Source organism: Gorilla gorilla, chromosome 5 (assembly GCF_029281585.2).
Source record: "Gorilla gorilla gorilla isolate KB3781 chromosome 5, NHGRI_mGorGor1-v2.1_pri, whole genome shotgun sequence".
Classification (NCBI taxonomy): Eukaryota; Metazoa; Chordata; class Mammalia; order Primates; family Hominidae; genus Gorilla; species Gorilla gorilla.
The window spans coordinates 121,857,208-121,878,384 of record NC_073229.2 but is presented as its reverse complement, the minus strand read 5'-3'; the positions used below and the strand labels follow the sequence as shown (position 1 = coordinate 121,878,384).

The 21,177-nt window shown below is 34.7% G+C and overlaps 1 long non-coding RNA gene across 2 annotated transcripts in view; it reads right to left on the bottom strand.

Annotated features, from left to right (window-relative positions):
- LOC129534551 (uncharacterized) overlaps positions 1-21,177 on the bottom strand; it is a 964,006-nt gene that overhangs the window by 685,715 nt on the left and 257,114 nt on the right. For both annotated transcript variants that reach the window (XR_010134327.1, XR_010134328.1), the window contains 2 exons: positions 16,844-16,925; positions 11,397-11,514 (listed from right to left, as the gene is read on the bottom strand). This is a non-coding gene — a long non-coding RNA (uncharacterized lncRNA). The remainder of the gene's footprint in view (positions 1-11,396; positions 11,515-16,843; positions 16,926-21,177) is intronic.

Genomic DNA, 21,177 nt, shown 5'->3' with positions numbered 1-21,177 from the left:
GGGTAATTCAATTACTGAGTCTGTTCTACACCAAGCGAAATCAAGAGAGCATGTTCCCAAAATATTATTACCTTTTCTTTATACACATTTACATCTCTGTCTAGTGTTCCAGTCCTTACACCAACCCAGGAGTTTGGTGGTTCTTTGGCATGATTAAAATGTGAAACACCTCCATCAGCAACATCCCATGATGCCAGCCCATGTTTAACAAGGATGTTAAATATTATCATCTTCTTTCTCCCCATTAAACCTTAAAGGGTCAACATTCCATTTCAATAATGATTGAGTCTACACATTCCCTGTAAAATATCACTGACATGATGAAAAAATTAAAAAGCAAATTTAAAAATGAAAAAATACAAAAACAACTTTTAAAAAATACTTGGTATTGCTAAAATACAGAAGCTATCAATGGTCAAGAAACATTAATTTTTCTTTTCTGGAAGTTGTGAAGGAGAATGACTTAGATTAAAAGAAAAACTGATTGTTGTTGACTGGCCTGTTATTCAACATTAACAAAGGAGAAGAATTTACAAACTGAGTAGTTAGGTTTCTCCAACAGAACTCAGAAAATCCCCAAGGTCTACACAGTAGGACATAAAGCAAAGACAGTTCCTAGAGCAGGCTGTCTCCCAGAAGGGTGGCCCATTGTTTATTTTTACTTCATCTGATGCACAGTTTGTATGAAGCTTGTATTTTACCTTGGTGTTCTTCAATAAGAGAAGCTGGGTGAGTAAAGAGGGAATGTGGGATTTACAATACCCCAGCTAACTTTAGACCACCTCAATAAATCCAAAAGGAAAGAAAAAATAAATAAAGCCTAGGTAGAACTGTGACTTTCTCTCACACGTGAATTGTCACAATTTCCCTCTTTTGTCCATTCCTACTGGAGACTGCACCTTTGCACTGTTTTGACATCCCCAAGTTCCACCAGCAGGAATTGGAGAAGAGAATATGTTAAGGAATACGTGTTGAGAGAAAAATCAAAGGACATAGAAACTACTTGAATACCATCAATAAATAATTTTTAAAATATAGAATATTAAACAATTATTAAAAGAAATGAATTAATACAAATTAACTAAGATAGAAAAATCACCAACATATTAAGAAAAAAAAAAAGAACAGGTAGGAAAGAGTATCTGCAGCATGGTTACATTTTTATTTGAAAACTTTAAACATGTTTACTAAATATAATGTATAGTATAGATGTAACATATAATTCAGGAATGGAACAATATGTAACAAAATGTTCATAGTAATTATATACAAGTGGTAAGATCATAGGGAATATTTTTACTCTTTATATTTTTCTCTATTGTCTAAATATTTACTTTTTTAATCAGAAAAAAAAATCAATACAAATGTTTCTCTTCTTGGTGGCAGCTTACCATATGGAACTGATAAAAATGTTGATGTTACAATGTATGCATGTGGACTCTCTTCAGTATGTGTTCTTTTTCTGTTGTCTTTACAAGACAATACCTTACATAGAAGTTGAGAATCCAATAGAAGGAAATTCTGACCATTAGGCAAGGCAGGATTTTGCTTCACTCTTGAAACAAATGGCTCCCCATTCAGACTATATATTGGTGTACTTCTGGCAAAAGCACATATCCAAGGACAACGTCAGTGTAATGGTCCTACTTGTTTTATGTGACTGTGTTAAAGCAATTTACATTTTGAAGTTTGGTTACTTGGTTATTTACATAGCACAAACTTCAGACTTCTATTTCTGGTAATGGTAGATTAAATAATTCCTACTAACACTCCTGCTAAAGACACTAAAAAAACTGGATAAATATTCAAATACTTGAATGCTTTGGAGAGCTCTGAAGGCCAAGATCTGGGAGAAGCTGAAACCTAGACAAGTAAGCTTGGCAATTGAGCCTACTTTTTCCTTAGGGACATCTGCGGTTCCTGAAAATTTGGCTGAAAGTCTAAGGAGATGAGCAGCTCTTTTGATAGGAGTCAGGGTGAATTACAAGTAGCTTGCTCTCTCAGGGACTGATGCCCAACTTTGAATCATCTTGATCCTTGAGCTTGGGTTAAGGTGATCCCAGATTGCAAGTTTCTCTGGCTGCCTGACAGAAGCAAAGGTAAGTCCTCTCTGAAAAAATATAGTCTCATCCTATGCTTCACATAACTTTAAAATTTTTCATCTGCAATAATTTCTTTTGGTATTTCTTGTAGCATGAGTCTTTGGTATTTCTTGTAGCATGAATCTTTGGTATTTCCTGCAGTATAAATCTGATGATGATGAAGGCTTTCAGTTTTTCTTTGATGGAAAATAAATTCATGTCACCTTCATCCCTAAAAGATACTATTTCCCTGGAATAGAATTCCAGGCTGTTCATAATTGCATCTCAACATCTCGAAGAGATAATTACACTATTTTTTGGTTTCCATTGTTTGTACTATAGCATCACCAGTGCTCAAATTTCTAGGTATCTTGAACTCTGAAATCTATCTATAATATTTTCAGTAAGTCAACAATAAATGGATTAATTAGGCTTCTATAATAGGTCTCTATTCAATGCCTCTACTTCCTCAATATCCACTTATTTATCAGTCCACTACAGAGTAGCTTCTATCCCTAACTTCTGGAACTGTCCTCATTAAGAACAACAGCATCTTTGCTACTTTTTTTTTTTTATGCAGCAATGTTATTTTGTTGTTTGCTCAAAAGGATTGCCCATAGTCAATGACATTTTATGTTGGATTCTCCAATGGCATATTCTCTTAGTTTTTATTTCTCTATGTATATTCCTTCTGTCTCAACTTTTCAGACTCATCTTCCCCTTGCAGCCACTTTGGCCATATTCACGAGCCTTTTATTTCTTCAGTGCCCCACAGTCTTTGCAATCTTTTGGTCCTTTGCATAGTATCTTCCTTACTAAACCATCCACTCCTCCTATCTTGTAAATTACTTTGTCAAGGTAAGTTATATTTATTTTGAATCTCAGATTAAATACCATTTCCTCTGGGGGAAAAAATAAAAACCTTTCCTACACTCCCAACAGTAGTTTAAGAGCTTCTGTTCTTTTTGCTGTCAACCACATGGTTGTAGAAGTTATTTTTACCATTAATTGTTGGTTTAATTATATTATTTCTCACTAGGATATCAGCTTTATGAGGGTAGGAACATCTTGTTTTTGGTTGAGTCTCCAGGGTCTAGCACATAGCCTAGACTCCACTAGGCACTCAGTAAATACTTATTAAGTGAATAAGTCTGTCTTATTCTCCCCTTTTTCCATCAACCATGGTAGTGCCTATATTCAGCTTTCATTACAGAATTTCTGCAATAGCCTCCAGACACATGTCCATATCTTTTCCTCTCTCACATTTCAACCTACACACTGTTTTCGTATCAATATAGTCTACTTGGCTTTTATATACTGTTGTTCCTCCTCTCTTTTACAAAACACATATGTCTGGACAATCTTATTCAATAACCATCTATACATTTACTAATGTACCTCCAAATATACAAATAAATACAAACAGAAATACACATATATATATGTGCTTGTGTGTATATATGTATATACAAACACACACATGCACACCTAATTAATGTTATAGCTACATATTTATTATGTATTGAGATTCATAGGCTTGAATATAACAGGTAAGCACTTAAAATATGGAAGATAATGAGTTACATTGTGGGCAGCATGCTGTAGTTATATATTTGTAGCGGAATTATGAATTTATGTTATGTTTGTTATATTACAAATCTGTGTTTATAACACAATGCCCACATTATATTATTATTTTCCTTATTTCTAAGTTTCTCTCTGTTATCTTCAATTCTGTGGGTCTCAATGCCTCAAAACATGGATAATGATATAACTTCCCATTCTAATTATGAAATGTTTAAGTATCTTTCTTTCCTCTTAATTTCAGTTATTTCACAGAAATATTGGTTACTCTGTCAAACACATAATTAATTAACTCTACCACACCACTAAACTTTCCCTCATCTTTAAGATACTGCATCACTGTTTGGAACTATATTCCCCCAGAATTTGCATGTTGAAGCCCTTATACTCAGTATGACTGTATTTGAAGACAGGGCTCTTAAAAGCCCTTCAATTACTTTTAAAGAGATAATTAAGATTAAATGAGGTCATAAAGGTGGAGCTCTAATCCAATACAATGTGTGTCCTTATAAGAAGAGGAAGAGATACCAGAGCTGTGTGCACACAGGGGAGTGGCCATGTGAGGACACAGTGTGAGGGCAGCCATCTGCAAGCCAGGGAGAGGCTCAGAAGAAACCAACCCTACCAGCACCTTAATCTTGGACATTCAGCCTCCAGACTCGAAGGAAATAAATTTCTGTTTTTTAAGCAACTTTGACTCTGGTATCCTGTTAAGACACCCCTAGCCGACTGATACCATCACCCTCCATGTCACCAAACATCTCCATCATTCTGAACATGTCCTTCTCCCTAAACACCTGTATCAGATTTAGCTAAGACTCTTCCTCCCAAATATGATTTAATATTATATTTTTGTCTTTATCTTCACTGTAGTTACTTAGGTCCCAATTTCTTCATCTTCCTGAACTATAGTTGTGTTGTGTCTGTTCTCTTTTGCCTCCCATCTTTGTCCCCTTTTTCCTTTCCTCAACCTACTACCTAAATCATCTTTCTACATAACAAAAGTGATTGCATCACATCCCTCTTAAAAACCTCTAATCTGCATGAACTATAAGACAAAGGGCAAATGCCTTTTTTGGGGATACATGGTCCCATGGACCTGGGCTCAACTGAACTGTCTAGCCTTTTCTCCATCACTGTTCCTCCAGCCTCCAGCCACACAAAAAAAGGCTGCAGCATAACTCAATTTCTATCTTGGACTGTTATGTTTTCTGACTTCTCTCTTGATTCAGTGAAGCCTTTAAAACACATCTGGGCAGAATAAGCATTCCCTGCATTGTCACCATCACCTTTTTTTTTTAAATAAATAATTCTGCGGTACATTCATAGAATGAAGTGAGTATGTTTACATGACTATTGCACTAGATTATGAGTCTTTTGAGAAAATGAACAGCATGTAATTTATGTTTGTATTTTGCATGCTTAGCATTGGGCATGACCATAGTACTTGACAAATAAGAGTTTCATAAATGAATGGACAAAATAATAAATTAATGGTATTCAAACATAACTCAAATTTTCCGCTTAAAATTCTTTTAAAAATCTATTGGTAGCCTAAGCAACATAGTGAGATTCCATCTCTTCGAAAAATAAATTAAAGACATAAGATGGATATGGTGACATACAGAAAGCTAAGACGGGAGGATTGCTTGGGCCCAAGAGGTCGGGGCTGCAGTGAGCCATGATTACGCCACTGCACTCCAGCCTGGGTGACAGAACAAGACCCTGTCTCGAAAAAAAAAAAATCTCTTGGTATAGAATGAAGTTTGGACTTCTCAGTCAAACATTCAAGACACTTTCCTCTGGACAAAAATATTTTTCTCATTGCCATGCTTCTGTTTGCAGTGTTTTCACGTTTAGTCTTAGTTCAAATATTATCTCCCACAAGCTAAAAATGATTTTGTTTAATTGTGTGTTCTTAATAGAATGGCTTTCTGCCTAGTAATATAGTTTTTTATTAGTATGTGCTAATATCGCTTTTAGACTTTAAGCTTTTTAAAGTAAAAATCCATATCCATATCTGATTTGCCTTTAAAGATTTAATACCTAGTCCTGTTCATGTAGCAGACACACAACAAAAACACTGTGACATCTACCTTATGAATGTTCACTGAGTATACCCATTGGCTCAAATATTTTGTTCATGAGTCTTCAAAAAAGTTTATACATACACCCACGATGTGTGTATATTTATTTATTTATAAATGAAACATGTACGGATATACTATAATTTCAATAGATTCAACAATTTTAAATTTTAAAAGATAAAAAAATAAATGGAAGTTCTCATGTTTTTCCCCACATACCAGTGCACCTGTTTGTATAAACTATCGTGGGGTAAGCCCTTCTTTGGAGACCAGTGACATAGACATGATTCCCATTATATTATAACAAAGAGTTATTAATAATCTGTACTAGTACTGCTTTAGTTATCTAGTGTTATTGAGAAAGGAGAAGTCAGCATAGTTTATTTTCCATGTAATAAAAGCTTAACATGTTATAGGTAGGAACAAAATCTGGCTAGCTATCAAGTTATGCACTGAATGCTTACCACATGTCAAACACAGGGTGACAGGTGCTTTGTCTCCATAATCTCATTTAATTCTAAGAACAATCCTGCGAAGTAACTTTCATAATACTTACTTCATAGATTTTTAGAAAGATTAAAATGTTAATGATGGCACAGTCAGGAGTTACAAACCCAGGATTTGAATTTACACTCGTGTAACCCTAAAGCCTACATTTTTTCTAATAAACCAGGTGATAGCAACATTTATTTTAATTTTAACATTTTTAACCTAAAAGGCCATATTAAAATGATCAAACATCAATGTAAGTTTATAACTTCTAACAAAAGTACCACTCTGTTAGAGGACGCTGATAAGGGACTGGAGGTGGCAGCAGCTATGCATGTGTTCTGAGAAGGGTATGTGGGAAATCTCTGCACCTTACACTCAATTTAGCTATGAACCTAAAACTTCTCCAAAAATTAAAGTCCAATTAAAAAAATTAAACATTTTCTTTTTTTGTTAAACTTGCAGGCTGAATTTGTCTCTCCATTGTCCCTACCCTGGCCCCATGGCCTCTGCTGTGACAGTCCACACAGTCCTGGCTCACAAACATGATCTCCAAGAGTGGAAGTGTCCTGATACCTTCTACGAGATTTACATTGTCAACTCGGCCCTATTGTTTTACAGGTAAAATAAAGCATGTGCAGATTCAACACTGCTTTTTTCCAAAATTAATTTCTGAATCAAAAATTAAAGCAGAAAATACACTTTCTTAAAAATCTATATTCCTGTAACTTTTCTCATTCACATCTTTGGAGCTTTGAGCATCTGTTAAAATTGGTTCTATTATTTCTGCCTACCTAATCTAATAAAAAGTCATCTCTTTTCTAGCTTTTACTTCTTCTCCTAGACCACTTACTCCAGATATCATGATGTAATACCTTGCTGTGTTCACAAAAATCTAGTACAAGGTCTTAAAAATCTTTGTCATTAGGATATTGTACTTCAGAAAATATAACATTAAGTCAAAATTTTCTTCAAATTATTCTCAAATATCTACTTTTTAGCATAATTTTAGGCAGAAGCTCATTAAATTTGTATACAAGTCTTTAGAACTATAATGATATTTAAAAGTCTTATTAGAATTTCTCAAGAAATATGCTCTGAAAAATGTACAAGGACAAAAATGTAATAAATATTATCTTACATTATCAGAATTCTGCAAGTGTTTAACAAAAGAATACCATGGCCATCTGCAGGTAGTTTTATAATACTAAAATTATTTTTCATTGAAAACAATAATAATGGTGGAATCAGATAGAAAAATAATTTTATAATTTTAGATGCCTTCATTTCTGATATTTTATAGAAATGATGAAATTAGCCTGTATAAATAATACTCTGTGCAAACTTAAGGACATTGAGTCTCTAGCATTTACTGTGGTAAATTTTGACAAATAATGGCAAATAAGATGAATTTCCTACTCTATTGAACAATTGTTTTAATTATGCTCATAAAAGACTGAAATCTCAAAATTTGTTCTGCAGCTTCAAATATCCCTTTATTTTATAATAGTGTTTTTCTTTTGTTTATACTATATCTCAAACACTAATTAGAAAATTCAGATAATTTTTTACATTTTGCTTAAAATATTTTGTTTTTAAATTAGTGTTTGGAGGAGACTGTTGTCTCCTTACAGCTATTCTTCCTTCTTCTAGAAAGATAACCTCCACATTTAATCTGAGCACATATGTACAACTTTCTGGCTGTGTCTGCAAGGGAATGGGCATCTATACACCTCCTTTCTTTTTGCCTCCTCCCACCAGGCGGTGTGCAGAATAGGTGGTGAGCCATGTGGAAGAGATGGCAGAAAGAGCCTCTTGATTTGTGAGACTTCATACTGGCTGTGGACCAACTCTTCTACTGATGTGAAAGAATAAGCCTCATCCTACTCAAGCCATTCTATCTGGGGCTTCTTATTACATAATCCTTTTATTTTTATTTTTTTTATTTTTTTGCCCTTAAAATTATTGGTAAAGAGATGGGAGTTTATTTTCCAAGTGAGAACAATATTTATTAGAATACAGGTTTGTAGCAAGTAAGGACTAAACAGATTTTTGGACTTTAGAATAGAAAAGTGAAGAAAAATGAGTAGCTACATTTATATATGCATTCTAAAATTTTCTCATTAAACAAATACTAATATGGTATTTTAAAATGCCAGGTTTCTTGGCATGGGTTGCAAGAGGGACTAGGAGTAAGGCATAATCCCTGTCCTAAAGCATATTATTCTCAAGTTGAGAGCTCCCACAAATTGCTAAGCATTAACCCATTGATTAATTCATGTGTTTACTCATTCAAATGGCAGCGAGGGCACAACTGTTTCATGGGAGTGCAGAGGAAAAGTGGCCTAATTCACTTTGGTAGTAGGTTAAAAAAAATCTCCTCTTAGGATTTAGTGCCAGAGTCAATTTTGGAATACAAGATGGAATTAGTCAGGAAGGAATGCTGGGGAGGCACAATCAAAGAGCTTTGGGAGTGGAATCATGGCCATTTGCATTCTTATGGGGTTTGTTCTATTTAGTTTGTAGTCTAGAACCAAAACAACCAGAATTGAAACTAGTAATGTCAGCAAAGGAATATTATGAATGAATGAATGAATATTAGAAATCTGATTTTAATTATCAAAGGTTTTATATGAGTAGTTACAAGTTCATAATTGATGATTCAAGTAACACAAGAACTGAAAAGTCTCTGTTGCATTGAGAGATTAAGTAGAGAGTGTGGGGGTGACAGGATGGCAGAGATACGTGGAAGGGCATCACAAAACCAGATTGCTACAAGTGTTGGCTGAGGAGTAGATGAGCACAAAAATGAAGATAAGAAAGACCATTTCAGGAAGGTTGGCTGTGAAGAGCGGAGAGAGAAACTAGTAACTGAAGGAGACTGCTTAAGGGGTGCTCATCAGAATAAAGCCTCAAATTTCCCTGTTAAGGCAGCACAACACCCTGAACCACTCAGTCTTTCATTGAAATAAAGTTGGTATTCTGGTGAGAGGATGGATTCTGCAACACAGTTTAGGTCTGTTGTTATTAATATGTTTTAGATACACCATCCAGTTGTAAAGTGCAGCCCATTCTTTGCAATTATGTACCATGCCTTGCCTGGGTACTAAAACGAATCTTTTCCATAATGGTAGATGTGCCTCCAGAATGGTGCTACCTGGAAATAATAATAATCCAGAACTTCATCTCTGAATTGTACTAGTGTAATGTGGGTATAACTCAGCACAGCACTTGAAGGCCTACATCTGAATGGCTGCTTCCTCCCTGACTCCTCATTTCTCCATAGCTCCCACTCCCTACTGGTGTCAGTAAACTATGGCCAGTGAGTAAAATCCAGCCTATAACCTGTTTTCATATGGCCCTAAGTGAAAAAATGGTTTTTACATTTTAAAAAATCTGAAATAAAGAAACAAAAGAATATGCCACAGGCAATTATGTGACCCACAAACCCTGAATATATACTATCTGTACTTTTACAGGAAAGGTTTATCAACTCCTGCCCTAGAAAATGATATAGGGTCATCATACAACTTCTTTTTTCTGCTTTTTCCTTTCATGATCTCTTCTATGCTGCTTTTAAGAGGATCTATTGCTTAATGGTCTCTAAGACTTGTCTCCATTTCTAATCCCTGTCACTTTATTGACTGCTTGCTACTCAATTCTTCTCTTCTTTCCTGTATTACTTGCCCTCCATCTCCTTTCCCTATTGTGTCTGCTGAAATTCTTGACCTCAATATAGAGGGGCTTGACATTTTATTGCCAATATAAGAAAGTATTCTTTCTGAGGTGACAAATTACAATGTGTCATATATGTAATCTTCAAGTATTCATCTTAATTTTTGCTGTTTCTTCAGGTAAAGAAAAAAAAGAAAGGTGGTTTTTTTTTCATATTTCATGCCCTTCTTCCTTATCTAGTTACCTTTCCTCAGTCCTTTTTCTTAATATCACTCTTTTTCTCTTTGACTTTCATAATCCTGATTGACTCTAGTTCACTAAATTGTTACTGATTATACCACCTCCAGGAAATTGAAGCAGTCCTCAATTATTTTCTGCTTGAATTTTTTATTTGTTTGAAATGTTAAATTTAGCCAAATAAGTATTTTTTTTCCAAAATGGCTCAACATAATTTATTTTTTATGTTAAAATGTACAGAGTTCTTTTGAAAGTACTTGCTAGAAAGGGGAAAAAAAGATATTACATACAAGGAGAGAAAGGGAAGCTGGCTGGCCCAGGAGTGCGTGACATGTGTTCTAAATCACTTCATTTTTTAAAGATGAGTTGAAGCTACAGAAAATGGAACTGGACATTTTTTCAACATAGGTTTTCAGCTCATGTCAGATAGTCAGCTTGGTAACTGCCAATGATCAACATAAAAAGAGCCAGCACAACAGCTTCCCATGTTTTATCTCATCATGGCCCTTAAAATGATAAAATGCACCTAACCTTTTCCTCATTTTGCAACATTGGACCCTCTACAACACAATATAATCTGCAGACCTATGAAGAACTAATTATGCATATAATAAGGTTGTAATTTCTCTCCAATATTATCACCAAGTTATCTTCACATTTTAAATGTTTCCTTTTAAAATTTTCCATGGTATGTACATCATTTTTTTAAACTTATTTGCATTCAAAATTAAGGGTGCTTTTCTCAAACCTTTTCATTATTACAGTCTTATATAAATGGGAGGGCAATGCGATACTAAAAAGTCCAACAAAATAAGCATTATGAAAAAAAGTCTGTTGGGCAATGTTCTAACATCCACTTAATCCACAAAGACAAGTTCTCTCAGTATTGATGTAATATAGAATATATTCTAAGTTATGCAAGAACAAAAACTTCAAGCCTGAATGGCAACAACATTTCTATGTAATGAGTCTGTTTACACACACCAAATTTAAATATCTTGGGGTTTTTACTGGTGTCTTTTATAGATTAAATCAAACCCTAAGGATGTAATCAAATTAAAAGGATTAGTGTTCATTAATAAGATGGCAGTAATATTTCATTAAAAGTTTGCTAAGTCTCTCTCTGCAAAACCAATAGATAAAAGCAGGCAGTGCATAAAAGTGCCTGTCTACTGCATTAGAACATGACAAAAATAATATTTCTTAACATTGCCAAAGAACCATCTATTTCTGAAGATCATACCAGTTTCCATTGCATAGGCCAGTAAGGGTCATTAAACACCAATGGGTCTCTGAGTCCTTCTTCAGAGTCAATGACATTGTAGACTTCACTCGGGATCTCATTTTCCTCCACACAAGGTCTGCAGGGCAAAGAAGGCAAATGAACTATGAAAAACATAATCACTGCTTTTACTGTTGCTTTTTTTGTCATAAAAATTCCATTTATTTAAATTCCATTAAAAAGCACATTTGGCTGCCGAGAACATAAATATACACTTTTATTATACTTAGCATTTTTCATTTAAAAAAAATCTGTCATTTGTTTAGATAAAAATGTTAAAATATTTCCAAACTACCTGTTTCAGCTAACCACTTTCTATGTGTTTGTTGCATACAATAAATGCTGGGAAAACAAGTGATTTGGAATGCAATTCCAAAGCTATGTATATATTTCCCATTAGAAGTTATCTGCTTACACTGATCATTATCCTTACTATGTCATGTGCATTCCACTTATGACTTCTCCCAACATACATCTCTTAGAAGAGTGATTTAAATTACTTGAGCTGTAGTGGAAAACATTTTTTAAAAATCTCATTTTTCTAATTGCTCTGATGTATTTAATAAATCATTAACTGAGAAAGTGACAGCACTAGGAATTCAGGGAAGCTTTTTAACACAATGTTCTCCTAAAGACAAAACTGTAATTCAGATAGTCACATCTGCTTTGCATCTTAGGGGATTACCAAAACCAAGTATTGGAGAAAATAATCAAGCAATGACATTAATGACATATCTGTCTTAGAAACACACGTAAACTTAGTAAAATGACAGGTGAGATAAACACTACCAAATAGTAGAAAAATTCTTATTTGTAAGTATACACAAAGCTTATAAACTAAGAGTATAAATTTATCAAGAATAGGAATTATATCTAATTTTGATATAACTCTAGACCTGTGCCAATAGGTTATTTGGGAATTATTTGCTGATTTGCTTCTAGAATCTCTCAATGAAACAGCCAAGTAGAAGCATTTGCATAAGAAGACGTGTTCAGAAATGTTCTCTACAGCATCATTTGCAAAAATGAAAAGCTGGAAACAAATTAAATCGCCATTAATATGAAATTGTTTAAATCATCTTATATTCACACAGTAAAATGTTATTTAGCAGCAACAGTAAATAAATGTGATCTACAGCTATCAACTGAATACATTTCAATCAGTTCAAAAATTGTAAGCAGAGTGCAGAAGGCTATGTACAGTATGATATCATTTATATAAAGTTTTAAATCATCCCAAAACAATTTTATACATCCTTTTAAAATGATACGTATTTAGGATACAAATCTAAGCACACATAGGAAGGCCTCTGAAGAAGGCAGGGAAGAGAATCGTTCTAGGAAGGGGTATAGAGTAATTCAACTCTAGTAATGTAGTCCTTTAAAAAACTTGGAGCATTTACGACAAAATTATAAATCTAACAAATCTAGATGGTACGTACGTGCTATTCATTATATGTGTCTATTTTCTATGCTTATTTGTATATAAGTGTATCTACAAGCATTTATGTATATATTTTCTGTAGACTTGTAGTATGTTATAATGACAAAACACACATACACAAACAAAACCAGTGAGGCCTAGTTGTTATAAGATGGTCTGTGCACATTGGTCCTACAGTGTTTACTTCTTCACAGCAGGGTGGAACCACTAGCTCCAAAGCCCACTGGCAACAAATGCACATTTTTACACATCCATTTGTTTCAAATGTAGTCCAAATAAGTAGATTTTTGGCCATTTAGAGCCTGCCTGCTTTGCACAACCCCACAAAACTGCACCTAACATCTGCTAACCGTAGATAAGATAAACCCTGGGTCTGTAACAGACCCCAAGCTTCTGCTGCCCTTAAAAGCTTTCCCACCCAGAGTCTCTCCATCATGCTGCTGAGCAACATCCTCTAGACGGACGCCTCCTTCTCCAAACCTCCTCTTCCCAAGAGTTCCTTTTGCCTCCCTCTCCTTTAGCTTGGTGGCCCCCTAATTATTGCCTTTGGGAAGGCGTCCTGCAATAAGAGACCTCCCCCATTTACAAAATCACCAAAGCACCACCCAAGTAATGCTTGTTGTGTGCTACTGCCACCTCATGGCCACATCTTTAAGAAAAGGACCATTATTTCTCCAAAAATGACTATTACTTGTGAGTTTTCAGAAAAAATACCAGAATAAAACTTTTGGATGGCCACATAAAGGAATGACAGATCATCCAAGAAGAAGGTAGCATGGTATTCACAGAGGTGGCTGGAAAGCCCCAACCTGCCCTTGGTGCTGTGAAGCCCAACGCCCTCTACCACTGCAAGAACACACTGTCAAGATCATAGGGACAGCATTTGAAATGTGTACAATACAAAATCAAGTAGGAGAGGAGAAAAGGAAGCTTTATCAAATAATTTAATTTCAAAATACTAAAGCAATGAAAATAAAAATGGAATAAAAGAAAGCATAAAGCAATTCAAGTAATATAAGTTAATAAAATCGAAGAGAATTGTTAAAATAAGGAATGAAAAATATCTATGCATAGAAAAATATGGTTATCATGATCCAATTGTATATTTCACATGTATGTTCATCTACATTTATGGAAGAATACTTAATAAAATGTGAAAATGAAACTGGGATCAAGAACATTTCCTTATGGTTTTCTGTACTATTTGAATTTTTTTTTACCAACTGCATGTACAGCTTTTATGTTTAAAAAATATTGTAAAGACAAAACAAATATCAAAATATTTCAGATTTTCAATGTAATTTGGGAATCTAAATGTTTAAATAAAATTTCCAGTTTATGAAAATACATTTGTAGTCAATAAAATATTAGAAGGCTATATTTGTCCCAGTGTCACAAATTTTGACCTCTGCTCTATCTCCTCACAATTCTTCCACATATCATTGGAATACAGAAGACTGGGAATGTTATATCTTGCGTTACATCTTACAACAGATAAGAAGGGAGTAATTATTTCAGAGAAGTAGATTTCAATGTAAATACTTATATCTTCATTTTTGTGTCCCATTCAGTTACATTCTTAGGACTATCTTCGAGAGAGTATCTAAATATTTTGTGAACCTACACTGCTTAACTTTTCAGGAAATTTTTCTTTGTTGTTAGGTTCCAGCTCATTTGCTTAGTGCAAAATTTTCATATCCTTCTCCATAACTGATTCCTGAACACATCGACCTGCACTAAGTTTATGTAGGTGATGCTGAGACACAATCAACAACAGGTGCTTTCCTCATCTTGCACATCCCTGAAGAGCACCTGCTGTCTTCAGAAATGATTTAAGTGACCCAGGCTTACAGCATCCCATTGGAACGATTATGGTTCTTATAACTGAAGAAAATTGTATGAAAGCTACATCTTCTCTGTTGGATTCAAATTCACAGAACTGCATAGCAGAGATGCAGAGCTCTAAATAGGATGTCTTATAGGAAAATGCCAAACTGGCTCCAAGTGATGATTCCTTTTCAATTTTTGAAAATGGTAATGTTAACCATTGCATCATTACCTATTATCCTTCTGCTAGATGTTTTATAGAAAAGCTATACTTTGGAAAGTAGTATATTACCTCACATTCCTACCAGTTTTTTTAACCATAAATGTGCATACACATCTACTTCACAACTAAATGACACCAAAAAAATTTTAAAAATAACAGCATATATACACTTTTAATTTCCTAACAAGTTTCTTTTACTTTTTTTCTTTGGAAAGTAAATGTGACAGATTAAAAAATATAAGTTGGCCCAGGAACTATCTTTGAGACAGTCATGGGGAATAGTCTGCTATAGATAATGAATCCACATCCATAATACAGTTAGAGGTTTGGAAACCTTGCCAATAACAAGCTGGTAAGGGCTTGCAGACTAACCTCAATGTATGCAGTTTTCAGGCATATAATAGCTGCATGGTTAGAAGCCACTTCACTGACTCACCTGAACTCTATTCTCCGTTTCCTTTTTATGCCAATCTCACAGCATGTGTTAGAAAATATTTCCCTTTAAAGATACACAAACTTACTAACTATCCACCTAAGAGTGTACACGGATTTGCATCCAACAACAAACTCCTGCTACAGGATATTATTAAGGTTTTTTTAAAAATGTAAAGCAATAACACAAATTTTCCTCATTGTTAAAGAAAATAAAATTCATTTGAAATGATACTTTTTGTATTCTTTCTTGTTATTAAACAGTACAAAAACAAATAAAAAATATGTATTCCTTTACAAGTTTTCTTGTGCTAGTCCAGTGGTCAACAAATTTTTTCTGTAAAGGGCCAGATGGTAAAAAATTTAGACTTTGCAAATATCTGTCAAACTATTAAACTCTGCTATTGTGGCAGGAAAGCAACTATAAATAAATGAGCTGTATTCCAATAAAACTTCATTTAAAAAAACAAATGCAGGCAGAATTTGGCCTTTGATTTCTGGGTCATAGTTTGCAGGTTCTAGTGCTGCTATATAGCATGCTTTTATATGACACACTCTATACCTATCAAAATGAACATCTATAACAAGTATAAAGGAAAAATTATTCATTTCCTACTGAAGTATACAAGCAATTCATATTTAAACTAGGGCACTAAATTCCAGAAGGAAAGTAAAAAGTGGTAAGAATTAAATAAACACCATTTTTGGGGGGGGTGTGAGACAGGGTCTTGTTCTGTCTTCCAGGCTGGAGTGCAGTGGCACAATCGCGGCTCACTGCAGTCCCTCTTGGGATCAAGCAGTTCTCCCACTTCAGCCTCCCAAGTAGCTGGGACCACAGGCTCACACCACCACACTTGGATAATTTTTCTTTTTTTTTTTTTTAAATAGAAACAAGGTCTCCCTGTGTTGCCCAGGTTGGTCTCAAACTCCTGGGCTCAAGCTATCCTCCTGCCTCAGCCTTCCAAAGTGCTGGGGTTACAGACATAAGCCACCACACCTGGCAAATAAATATATTTCTTTCCAGCAGCTCTATTTTAGATCTTTCTATTTACTTTCAAATCTTTTTGTTGAGTGTTTTAAAAATAGTAATTGACGATGAAACTTGAGAGAGGGAAAACTAACACTGCAAAGGCCAGCACTGCTGACAATTGACTTCTTTGCTAGGTGAATTGGCCATTGACTTATCACAGAAAAACAGAAATGAATGTTTTCAGTGAAGGCCCTAGAAAGTGTGCTTTTAATGAAAGTTTACTCAATAAAAATAAAATGTACTTTTTCCAAAACTTAAAGTCCAAAGTAAAAGCTTTCTAGAAGAGATTTCTAGAGTGCACAAATATTGGCTTAGCTCCATAAAACCATAGCACTGTCTGTATTTAATTACCAACCCATGAGCATTCTGACAGCCCCAATGCAGTGCTTAGTAAGCATTTTACCCACAGACAGCTTGCAGATGTACAGTAGTGCTAAAATTACAAGACTTACCATGACTTGTTCTGTCAACCAACTTTGGAACTGGAGCTTACTTGTCTCTATAATGAGCTGTCTGATGTTCCATCCATTTTACCTGTAGCAAACAGGAGTAAATGTAACTAACCAAACGTTGGTCTATTAGTAAGACACAAATAAAACTATTCTTCATTTGCAAGAAGCTTTCAGCAATGAGAATTTACCATACATAATTTACTCACACTTGCACTTTTATGCAAAATAGCATACATTTAATTTTTTCCTGCATAAATTAAAATTTACTCCAGGCAATATTTCCTCAGAATTTTCTCACAATCTAGAGATCTGACTAATGTATCAGCTAACATCAGTAAAGAGGTAAATGTACCATCATGTGTCATTTGTAAATACACAAAGTAATTTAGTCATTTGAACTTTATTGCAAGATGCACAAATCCTTTACAAGCTAAGTTTGCATCATCAGATATTAAAGTATTAAGCTGTATGACTGAGAATCTTTCACAATATTAAAACACCATAATTGTAAGATATTGCTGTATTTGTTTATACATGTAGAAACTGGGGTGACATAAGATCACATGATTAAATTATTAGCTTTTAGATATCTGCGAAAAGGTTTTTTTACTGATCAGGCTCATTATACATTTCTTTAAAATTCTTTCACTTCTAAAAAGCTAAAACAATACTAGTCAATACGTACATGGAAAAAATGTGATATTCAGAAGAATAAAAAGACTTTTACAAAATCTGCACAAAAAGTTTGTATAGAAAAGGAGAAAAAGCCAATAGGGACATATTTTGAAATGAAATAACTTATTTTTTAATGTTTTTACTTACCTTTGAGAATTGCTTATTTTTTATCATTAACCTTTAGTAAAAACAAGTACAGTGTCTTTAAAAGGAGTTTCAGCTCAAAAATTGTGACTGAGCTGGCCTCTAGGGCTCATAGTAGGTCTCAGTGAAGACCTATTAAAATATGAACTATAGTGTGCATATGTAATTATTGTTTTAGCATTGGTTCCACATAAGAAGCCTAGTAAGTAACATACCACAACTTAAATTTCTGGCAATTAGATTGAGCTTTATTAATAAAATCATATTCTACCAATCTGTGCAATGCTCAAGCAAGTTGTGTATTGAAAACATGGTAAACCAAAGGAAACAAAAAAAATTCAGAACACAAATATCCGTTTGTCCTATAAATCTATCAAATGTCCCCTCCTGACCATATTATTGCCATTGTGAATGAATGAAACTGGACTCCATTTCTGCACATATATATGCGTATATATATATATATGCATATATATGTGTGTGTTTAAATATATAAAAGTATAATAACAAATAAAAATGTTTTAGAACATTAGAGGAACTGGTAGCTCAGAGGCTAAGATGCCCCAAATCCTCAGTATTTTTGTGTATATATATATATATATGTATTTTACATATATAATCACATATATTATACGTATGTACACATTTAGATAACCCAAGCCATAGTTAAAAATTAAGTTTCTTAGTTTTACACCTGGTTTATAATTCCTTCATTCATATTTCTTTATATTCCCTGTATTTTGTTTGTGAAGTTAATCCAAACAGACATAGCATGTGGGGTTTCTTTTATTTATTTTTTTAATTTATTTTATTTTATTTTATTTTATTTTTTGAGACGGAGTCTCGCACTGTCGCCCAGGCTGGAGTGCAGTGGCGCCATCTCGGCTCACTGCAAGCTCTGCCTCCCGGGTTCACGTCATTCTCCTGGCTCAGCCTCTGAGTAGCTGGGACTACAGGCGCCCGCCACCACACCCGGCTAATTTTTTGTATTTTTAGTAGAGACGAGGTTTCACTGTGTTAGCCAGGATGGTCTCGATCTCTTGACCTCGTGATCCGCCCGCCTCGGCCTCCCAAAGTGTTGGGATTACTGGCGTGAGCCACCATGCCCGGCTGCATGTGGGATTTCTTTTCTAATGCCCTTAACCCATATTTGGTGGCAACGTGGCAGTAGGAGAGTGCATGCGGCGGTAAGGGGTTTCTACGCCATCCTCAATAAAATCATTCAGTCATAAATAAACATGAGTGATCTTCCACCATGATACTATCCTAATCACTTAGCAGGCTAGAGGCAGAGTCTCATTGTAGCAAACATTCACACACACAGCCTACATACAAAAGCTTTGCTGCTGGACAGGGGTCTTCTAACCTCTCAAAAAAACATTTGTGTGTGTTTTCTTCATAATAGCAACATCAGTGATATCTTGTCTTCTAATTGTTTATATATTATCTCCTAATCACCTCTCCCAGCTCATAACTCACAGCAAGTTGCTCTAGGACTGGAGGGAAGCTTGAGAACATACAATAGAGAGATCAAAGGATTTAGAACACTAAAATTTATACACACACAAAAAATGTTTTAGAACATCAGAGGAAGTGGCAACCCAATAGTTATTAACTTTCAGGCTTAATAAATTTTTTTCAGATACTTTAAGACAGTCAAAATGAGTAGACCAGTTGTTTGATTGCTTGTATATCTTAATGCAGAATTTAAGTTTTGCTTTTGTTTGGTTCTACTGGATAAACATAGATTTTCAAGACTGTAAGGTTGACATGAGGCTTAGTGATGTTTTCATCCAACATCTTCATTGTGAAGATGGACAAACAGACCTAGACAAGGTCTAAGCCCTGCAGCCATTTTAGCAAAGTACGCACAGCAGGTCCATGGCAGAAGGCCTCAGTGGGCCACTAGGTTAAATGTCCTTTCTACAAAATGACACAGTACTGGCTGAGAAAACAGGTGAGGTCAAACAAATTTTAAGCAAAAATCATCACAGAAATTCTTTATAAGAAAAGTATTTTGTATTGTCAGGTGCTATAAGCTTAGACCTTAGACTTTGCTAACTACAACCCAAGCTCACTGGACCACTGAGAAAAGTATTCATTTGACATAATAGCTTTTTTAAAAAAATTGATGCAGTGAAGATTGGTTGAAAGTAAAATTTTGAGCAAATTATTGTCACGGCACCCATACACATATGGCTTTAATGTCTACTTTCTGTGGTGGAAACAGAGTACCTGAAAAGAGACACTTATATTTGCCATACTAAACCTTTCTATTAATCTAGTAGCTGGCATTTCAGTCAGCTTATGTCAGGAAAATTTATGTTCAACATTTCATTTTTCTTGCTGAGATTATTGCGATATTCTAACATTCTCTTGCTTCCAGTATCTCCTACATACAATTTCCCCACACATTGCTGTCACAGCTGTCTTCCTACTCTATAAGTTTGAACTAGTCAATTCTTCCCTTAAAAACTTTCAGTGTTTCCACATTGTCTATATATACATTTAAAAAAAACTGTCATCTTTGGTGACACATTCAAATATCATGAAAATTGCCCATGTGACTCTGGAGTCCAGAATCAAATACTTCCCCATACATACTGAGATCATCCAAACTATTCAGTTACCAAATGTCTCCAATATCTTTGCTTATCCTTTTCCATAGTCAAATACCTGTTGAAGCAATTCTCTTCTTCAATATATAATTGTCACCTTCTCCTTTAAGCACTCTTTGGTTTTGAGCCAGGAGATTCATATCTGTATTCCAATATTAGCTGGTGGTTTGAATTTATTCTCCAGCATTTAAAACCTTCTTCTTTGAATTATATTGATGCATTTGCATATATTTCACTCAAGTTTAAAATACGTTACGAAAGACTTCCTGCTTCATGTTTATACAGTTAAGCAAACTTTGGCCTCCTATAAGACTTTCATGAGACAGCACAGTAACAAGTTGTTTCAATGAATACTTTTCTTCCCCAATTTTCCGTCTTACTAAAATCTATATCTATCCTGTATCTACCAGGAGTATATGAGGAAAAGGCAGGAGTTTAGAAGGAGTAATTCATAAATAGTTAAGCTGTACTTCCAAAGCACTGCCTAAAGGATTTCCTTATTTCCAGTCTCACATCATTCCAAATCAACACAATGCTATCTGGTTGGTCACTCAAAATTGCAAATCTGATTATTGTTCACGTGTTACCCATCTTTGAATTGTAACTTTAATATAATTTGAATATATGTACATTTTTAGCTATAATATAACATTCTAACTCCAAAACTTTGCATGTGGGAAGTGGCGTCTATCTGGACAGTCTCATCTCCTACCCTTCCTCCATGTGCACCTTTGCCTGGTATCCTGAATACCTCAGTGCCTTTAAACATGCCATTCTTCTGTCAAGATTGCCTTTGCCCAATTTCTCTTCCTGTCAAATGTCAGACTTTAGCTCCTCTGAGAAGCCACCCCTAGTACCTTCAGGAAAGTAATGTGTGTGCCCTCTTCTTATAGCATT